The following is a 10,443-nucleotide window of genomic DNA, read 5'->3' as shown; positions in this document are numbered from 1 at the left end:
TCTTGTTGACTGCCATTTTCTTTGGAGCCATGCTTGTAGATATTGTTGAGTAGATATGCAGAAATGTGACTTCTATGACTTCTCAATAACAACTGAAAATGAAGTGTTCTATTTTGCAGTTTTTATACCTTTTCCCAAATCGTAAACAATACGTAAGACTACGTAAAGTATACGTATCTATTCGTAAAGAGCTCGCAACTACACTTAAAGTGCTCGCAATAACTCGTAACAATCCGTAAAGCCATCGTAACACGACCCGAATGAAATCGTAAACAACACGTAAGCGCTCGTAATAATCCGTAAATAATCCGTAAACAAATCCTAAACTAATCGTAACAAATCGTAAAAAAATATTGTTACGAGTCATTTACGGATTCTTGCGAGCAGTTTACGGAGGGTTACGTGTTGTTGCGAGCGGTTTACGATACTTACGGATTGTTACGAGTTATTTACGAAAAAAATCAATCCGTGGACAATCGTAAGATGATTTTTGACATGTCAAAAAATTTGCCTCTCTTTCCACGGATCCTTAAGAGTGTCTGCGAGTTGTTGCGAGTAGTGACGAGTTATTTACGGATACCAGCGAGTTTTTTTACGGATGCTTGCGACTGACTACGAGCTGGCGATCCGTAAGGACTCGTAAGAAAAATCAGTGTATGTGAAGGGGGCATTACTAACACACTAGTATTACTGCCATACAATTATTACTGACATACTGCATTTACAGACTTACTGGTATTACTGATATACAGGTATTACTGACATACAGGTTTTTCTGACATACATATATTACTGACATACAGATATTACTGACATACAGATATTACTGATATAAAGGTATTACTGATATACAGGTATAACTGACATACAGGTATTACTGACACACATGTATTACTGACACACAGGTATTACTGACTTACAGGTATTACTGACATACAGGTATTACTGACATATAGGTATTACTGACATATAGGTATTACTGACACACAGGTATAACTGATATACAGGTATTACTGACATACAGGTATTACTGACACACATGTATTACTGATATACAGGTATAACTGACACACAAGTATTACTGACATACAGGTATTACTGACATACAGGTATTACTGACATACAGGTATTGCTGACATATAGGTATTACTGACATATAGGTATTACTGACACACAGGTATAACTGATATACATGTATTACTGACATACTGGTATTACTAATTGAAAGTATTACTGATATACTGGTATAACTGACATACTGGTATAACTGATATACAGGTATTACTGACATACAGGTATTACTGACTTACAGGTATTACTGACATACAGGTATTACTGACATATAGGTATTACTGACATATAGGTATTACTGACACACAGGTATTACTCATATACAGGTATTACTGACATACAGGTATTACTGACATACAGGTATTACTGACGTACAGGTATTACTGAGATACAGATATTACTGACATACAGGTATTACTGACATACAGGTATTACTGACATATAGGCATTACTGACATATAGGTATTACTGACACACAGGTATAACTGATATACAGGTATTACTGACATACAGGTATTACTGATATACAGGTATTACTAAGATACAGGTATTACTGATATAAAGGTATTACTAACATACAGGTATTTCTGACATACTGATATTACTGACATACTGGTATTACTGACATACTGGTGTTACTGACATACTGGTATTACTGACATACAGGTATTACTGACATACAGGTATTACTGACATACAGGTATTACTGATATACTGGTATAACTGACATACAGGTATTACTGACATACTGGTATTACTGAAATACAAGTATTACTGACATACAGGTATTACTGATAACCTGGAATTACTAACATACAGGTATTACTGACATACTGGTATAACTGACATACTAGTATTACTGATATACAAGTTTAACTGACATACTGGTATTACTGATATACAAGTATTACTGACATACTTGTAGAACTGACAACCTGGAGTTACTAACATACAGGTATTACTGACATACTGGTATTACTGATATACAAGTATTACTGACATAGTGGTATAACTGACAACCTGGAGTTACTAACATACTGGTATAACTGATATACAAGTATTACTGACATACTGGTATAACTGATATACTGGTATAACTGACATACAAGTATTACTGACATACAAGTATTACTGAAATACTGGTATGACTGACATACAAGTATTACTGACATACAAGTATTACTGACATACTGGTATAACTGACATACAAGTATTACTGACATACAAGTATTACTGACATACTGGTATAACTGACATACAAGTATTACTAACATACTGGTATAACTGACAACCTGGAGTTACTAACATACTGGTATTACTAGCATACTGGTATAACTAACATACTGGTATTACTAACATACTGGTATTACTGACATACTGGTATTACTGACATACTGGTATTACTGACAAAATTTGCCAAGAAGAGACTTGACACGGAAACAGAATCTTGAAAGAGGAAGTGATTCACTTTTGAGTAATTCGTGTGTCCTGGTGATGTGAGAATCTGGGCTTTCAATGATGATGTGGACTTTGTGCCTTTTCTCTATCACAATGGCGGGAAGTGGAGGGTCAGGACATCCCAGTCTCGTGTTATTGAAATACTCGTCCTTCCCATGTTATTGAAATAATCGTCCTACCCATGTTATTGAAATACTCGTACTACCCATGTTATTGAAATACTCGTCCTTCCCATATTATTGAAATACTCGTCCTTCCCAAGTTATTGAAATGCTCGTCCTACCCATGTTATTGAAATGCTCGTCCTACCCATGCTATTGAGATACTCGTCCTATCCATGTCATTGAAATACTCGTCCTATCCATGTCATTGAAATACTCGTCCTATCCATGTCATTGAAATACTCGTCCTACCAATGTTATTGAAATACTCGTCCTGCCCATGTTATTCAAATACTCGTCCTTGCCATGTCATTGAAATACTCGTCCTACCCATGTTATTCAAATATTCGTCCTACCCATGTTATTGAGATACTCGTCCTATCCATGTCATTGAAATACTCGTCCTATCCATGTTATTGAAATACTCGTCCTTCCCATGTCATTGAAATACTCGTCCTTTCCATGTTATTGAAATACTCGTCCTATCCATGTTATTGAAATACTCGTCCTACCAATGTTATTGAAATACTCGTCCTATCCATGTTATTGAAATACTCGTCCTATCCATGTTATTGAAATACTCGTCCTTCCCATGTTATTGAAATACCCGTCCTATCCATGTTATTGAAATACTCGTCCTATCCATGTAATTGAAATACTCGTCCTTCCCATGTTATTGAAATAATCGTCCTACCCATGTTATTGAAATACTCGTCCTATCCATGTCATTGAAATACTCGTCCTGCCCATGTTATTCAAATACTCGTCCTTGCCATGTCATTGAAATACTCGTCCTACCCATGTTATTCAAATATTCGTCCTACCCATGTTATTGAAATACTCGTCCTATCCATGTCATTGAAATACTCGTCCTATCCATGTTATTGAAATACTCGTCCTTACCATGTCATTGAAATACTCGTCCTTTCCATGTTATTGAAATACTCGTCCTATCCATGTTATTGAAATACTCGTCCTACCAATCTTATTGAAATACTCGTCCTATCCATGTTATTGAAATACTCGTCCTATCCATGTTATTGAAATACTCGTCCTATCCATGTTATTGAAATACTCGTCCTTCCCATGTTATTGGAATACTCGTCCTATCCATGTTATTGAAATACTCGTCCTATCCATGTAATTGAAATACTCGTCCTTCCCATGTTATTGAAATAATCGTCCTACCCATGTTATTGAAATAGTCGTCCTATCCATGTCATTGAAATACTCGTCCTACCCGTGTTATTCAAATACTCGTCCTACCCATGTCATTAAAATACTCGTCTTACCCATGTTATTGAAATACTCGTCCTATCCATGTCATTCAAATATTCGTCCTTCCTATGTTATTGAAATACTCGTCCTACCCGTGTTATTGAAATATTCGTCCTACCCATGTTATTCAAATACTCGTCCTACCCATGTAATTGAAATACTCGTACTACCCATGTTATTGAAATACTCGTCCTTTCCATGTTATTGAAATACTCGTCCTTCCCGTGTTATTGAAATACTCGTCCTTCCCATGTTATTGAAAAACTCGTCCTACCCATGTTATTGAAATACTCGTCCTTCCCATGTTATTGAAATACTCGTCCTTCCCATGTTATTGAAATACTCGTCATTCCCATGTTATTGAAATACTCGTCCTACCCGTGTTATTTAAATACTCGTCCTACCCATGTTATTCAAATACTCGTCCTTCCCATGTTATTCAAATACTCGTCCTTCTAATGTTATTCAAATACTCGTCCTTCCCATGTTATTGAAATAACCGTCCTTCCCATGTTATTGAAATACTCGTCCTACCCATGTTATTAAAATACTCGTACTACCCATGTTATTGAAATACTCGTCCTACCCATGTCATTGAAATACTCGTCCTTCCCATGTTATTGAAATACTCGTCCTATTCATGTCATTTAAATACTCGTCCTATCCATGTCATTGAAATACTCGTCCTTCCCATGTTATTGAAATACTCGTCCTACCCATGTCATTTAAATACTCGTCCTTCCCATGTTATTGAAATACTCGTCCTACCCGTGTTATTGAAATATTTGTCCTTCCCATGTTATTGAAATACTCGTCCTACCCGTGTTATTGAAATATTCGTCCTTCCCATGTTATTGAAATACTCGTCCTACCCGTGTTATTTAAATACTCGTCCTACCCATGTTATTGAAATACTCGTCCTACCAATGTTATTGAAATGCTCGTCCTACCAATGTTATTGAAATACTCGTCCTTCCCATGTTATTGAAATACTCGTCCTACCCGTGTTATTTAAATACTCGTCCTACCCATGTTATTGAAATACTCGTCCTACCAATGTTATTGAAATGCTCGTCCTACCCATGCTATTGAGATACTCGTCCTACCCATGTCATTGAAATACTCGTCCTATCCATGTCATTGAAATACTCGTCCTTTCCATGTTATTGAAATACTCGTCCTACCCATGTTATTGAAATACTCGTCCTTGCCATGTAATTGAAATACTCGTCCTATCCATGTCATTGAAAAACTCGTCCTTCCCATGTTATTGAAATACTCGTCCTATCCATGTCATTGAAATACTCGTCCTACCAATGTGATTGAAATACTCGTCCTATCCATGTCATTGAAATACTCGTCCTACCAATGTTATTGAAATACTCGTCCTATCCATGTCATTGAAATACTCGTCCTACCAATGTTATTGAAATACTCGTCCTATCCATGTTATTGAAATAGTCGTCCTATCCATGTTATTGAAATACTCGTCCTATCCATATTATTGAAATACTCGTCCTATCCATGTTATTGAAATACTCGTCCTTCCCATGTTATTGAAATACTCGTCCTTCACATGTTATTGAAATATTCGTCCTTTCCATGTTATTGAAATACTCGTCCTATCCATGTTATTGAAATAGTCGTCCTATCCATGTTATTGAAATACTCGTCCTATCCATATTATTGAAATACTCGTCCTACCCATGTTATTGAAATACTCGTCCTACCCATGTTATTGAAATACTCGTCCTTCCCATGTAATTGAAATACTCGTCCTACCCATGTTATTGAAATACTCGTCCAACCAATGTTATTTAAATTCTCATCCTACCAATGTTATTGAAATACTCGTCCTACCAATGTTATTGAAATAATCGTCCTTCCCATGTTATTGAAATACTTGACCTACCAATGTTATTGAAAAACTCCTCCTACCCATGCTATTGAAATAATCGACCTACCCATGCTATTGAAATACTCGTCCTTCCCATGTAATTGAAATACACATCCGACCCCATGTGATTGAAATGCACATCCGTATTGATATAGGTTCCCAAGCCGACATAATGATATAATGGCTAATGACCGTCTGTATTATGACTAAAGACATGTTCCCCAGTCTGTATAATGACTAACGACATGTCTTCCCCAGTCTATATAATGACTAACGACATGTTTACCCCAGTCTATGTTACGACTAAAGACATCTGTCACCAGTGTGTATAATGACTAACGACATGTGTTCCCCAGTCTATATTACGACTAAAGACATGTGTTCCCCAGTCTATATTATGACTAATCTGTATAATAACTAACGACATGTGTTCCACAGTCTATATTATGACTAAAGACATCTGTCACCCAGTCTATATAATGACTAACGACATGTTTACCCCAGTCTATGTTACGACTAAAGACATCTGTCACCAGTGTGTATAATGACTAACGACATGTCTTCCCCAGTCTATATTACGACTAAAGACATGTGTTCCCCTGTCTATATTACGACTTAAGACATGTGTTCCCCAGTCTATATTACGACTAAAGACATCAGTTACCCAGTGTGTATAATGATTAACGACATGTGTTCCCCAGTCTATATTACGACTAAAGACATCAGTTACCCAGTCTGTATAATGATTAACGACATGTGTTCCCCAGTCTATATTACGACTAAAGACATGTGTTCACCAGTCTATATTACGACTAAAGACATCTGTCACCCAGTGTGTATAATGACTAACGACGTGTTTACCCCAGTCTATGTTACAACTAAAGACATCTGTCACCAGTCTGTATAATGACTAACGACATGTGTTCCCCAGTCTATATTACGACTAAAGACATGTGTTCCCCTGTCTATATTACGACTTAAGACATGTGTTCCCCAGTCTATGTTACGACTTAAGACATGTGTTCCCCACTGTATATAACTACTAACGACATGTGTTCCCCAGTCTATATTACGACTAAAGACATGTGTTCCCCAGTGTATATTACGACTAAAGACATATGTTCCGAGACTGTGTTTAATGACTAAAGACATGTGTTCCCCAGTCTATATAACGACTTAAGACATGTGTTCCCCAGTCTATATTACGACTTAAGACATGTGTTCCCCACTGTATATAACTACTAAAGACATGTGTTCTCCAGTCTATATTATGACTAAAGACATGTGTTTTCCAGTCTATATTACGACTAAAGACATGTGTTCCGACAGTGTGTATAATGACTAAAGACATGTGTTCCCCAGTCTATATTACGACTAAAGACATCTGTCACCCAGTGTATATAATGACTAACGACATGTGTTCCCCAGTCTATATTACGAGTAAAGACAACTGTTACCCAGCGTGTATAATGACTAACGACATGTGTTCCCCAGTCTATATTATGACTAAAGACATCTGTCACCCAGTCTGTATAATGACCAACGACATGTGTTCCCCAGTCTATATAACGACTAACCACATGTGTTCCCCAGACTATATTACGACTTAAGGCATCTGTCACCCAGTGTGTATAATGACTAACCACATGTGTTCCCCAGTCTATATTATGACTAAAGACATGTGTTCCCCAGTGTATATTACGACTAAAGACTAGTGTTCCCCAGTGTATATTACGACTAAAGACATCTGTTACCCAGTGTATATAATGACTGACGACATGTGTTCCCCAGTCTATATTACGAGTAAAGACATCTGTTACCCAGTGTCTATAATGACTAACCACATGTTTTCCCCAGTCTATATTATGACTAACGCAAGGGGTTCCCCAGTCTATATTACGACTTAACACATCCTTCACCCAGTGTGTATAATGACTAAAGACATGTGTTCCCCAGTCTATATTACGACTTAAGACATGTGTTCCCCAGTGTATATTACGACTTAAGACATGTTTTCCCCAGTCTATATTACGAATTAAGACATGTGTTCCCCAGTCTATATTATGACTAACGACATGTGTTCCCCAGTCTATATTATGACTAACGACATGTGTTCCCCACTGTATATTACTACTTAAGACATGTGTTCCCCAGTGTATATTACGACTTAAGACATGTGTTCCCCAGTCTATATTATGACTAACGACATGTGTTCCCCAGTCTATATTACGACTTAAGACATGTTTTCCCCAGTCTATATTACGACTTAAGACATGTGTTCCCCAGTCTATATTATGACTAACGACATGTGTTCCCCAGTCTTTATTACGACTTAAGACATGTGTTCCCCAGTCTATATTATGACTAAACACATGTGTTCCGACAGTGTGTATAATGAATAAAGACATGTGTTCCCCAGTCTATATTACGACTTAAGACATGTGTTCCACAGTGTATCTTACGACTAAAGACATGTGTTCCCCAGTCTATATTACGACTAACGACATTAGTTACCCAGTCTGTATAATGACTTACGACCTGTGTTCTCCAGTCTATATTACGATTAAGAGATCTATTACCCAGTGTGTATAATAACTAACGACATGTTTTCCATAGTCTATATTATGACTAACGACATGTGTTCCCCAGTCTATTTTACGACTTAACACATCTGTTACCCAGTGTATATAATGACTAAAGACATGTGTTCCCCAGTCTATATTATGACTAACGACATGTGTTCCCCAGTCTGTATTACGACTAACGACATTAGTTACCCAGTGTGCATAATGACTAACGACATTTGTTCCCCAGTCTATATTATGACTAAAGTCATCTTTTCCCCAGTCTATATTACGACTTAAGACATGTGTTCCCCAGTCTATATAATGACTAAAGACATGTGTTCCCCAGACTATATTGCGACTTAAGACATGTGTTCCCCAGTGTATATTACGACTAAAGACATGTGTTCCCCAGTCTATATTACGACTAAAGACATGTGTTTCGACAGTATTTATAATGACTAACGACATGTGTTCCCCAGTCTCTATTATGACTAAAGACATGTGTTCCCCACTGTATATTACAACTAAAGACATGTGTTCCCCAGTCTATATTACGACTTAAGACATGTGTTCCCCACTGTATATTACGACTAAAGACATGTGTTTCCCAGTCTATATTATGACTAACGACATGTGTTCCCCAGTCTATATTACGACTTAAGACATCTATTACCCAGTGTGTATAATGACTAACGACATGTTTTCCCCAGTCTATATTATGACTAACGACATGTGTTCCCCAGTCTATATTACGACTTAACACATCCTTCACCCAGTGTGTATAATGATTAACGACATGTGTTCCCCAGTCTATATTATGACTAACGACATGTGTTCCCCAGTCTATATTACGACTAACGACATTAGTTACCCAGTCTGTATAATGACTTACGACCTGTGTTCTTCAGTCTATATTACGACTTAAGAGATCTATTACCCAGTGTGTATAATAACTAACGACATGTTTTCCATAGTCTATATTATGACTAACGACATGTGTTCCCCAGTCTATTTTACGACTTAACACATCTGTTACCCAGTGTATATAATGACTAAAGACATGTGTTCCCCAGTCTATATTATGACTAAAGACATGTGTTCCCCAGTCTATATTACGACTAAAGACATGTGTTTCGACAGTATTTATAATGACTAACGACATGTGTTCCCCAGTCTCTATTATGACTAAAGACATGTGTTCCCCACTGTATATTACTACTTAAGACATGTGTTCCCCAGTGTATATGAGGACTTAAGACATGTGTTCCCCAGTCTATATTATGACTAACGACATGTGTTCCCCAGTCTATATTACGACTTAAGACATGTTTTCCCCAGTCTATATTACGACTTAAGACATGTGTTCCCCAGTCTATATTATGACTAACGACATGTGTTCCCCAGTCTTTATTACAACTAAAGACATGTGTTCCCCAGTCTATATTATGACTAAACACATGTGTTCCGACAGTGTGTATAATGACTAAAGACATGTGTTCCCCAGTCTATATTACGACTTAAGACATGTGTTCCACAGTGTATCTTACGACTAAAGACATGTGTTCCCCAGTCTATATTACGACTAACGACATTAGTTACCCAGTCTGTATAATGACTTACGACATGTGTTCACCAGTCTATATTACGACTTAAGACATCTATTACCCAGTGTGTAGAATAACTAACGACATGTTTTCCATAGTCTATATTATGACTAACGACATGTGTTCCCCAGTCTATATTATGACTAACGACATGTGTTCCCCACTGTATATTACGACTTAAGACATGTTTTCGCCAGTCTATATTACGACTTAAGACATGTGTTCCCCAGTCTATATTATCACTAACGACATGTGTTCCCCAGTCTATATTACGACTTAAGACATGTGTTCCCCAGTCTATATTACGACTTAAGACATGAGTTCCCCAGTCTATATTATGACTAAACACATGTGTTCCCCAGTCTATATTACGACTTAAGACATGTGTTCCCCAGTCTATATAACGA

The sequence above is a fragment of the Haliotis rufescens genome, unplaced genomic scaffold (assembly GCF_023055435.1).
Source record: "Haliotis rufescens isolate VD_foot unplaced genomic scaffold, xgHalRufe1.0.p SCAF_34, whole genome shotgun sequence".
NCBI lineage: Eukaryota > Metazoa > Mollusca > Gastropoda > Lepetellida > Haliotidae > Haliotis > Haliotis rufescens.
The sequence above is the reverse complement of the archived record's forward strand: the minus strand, read 5'-3'. Positions refer to the sequence as shown.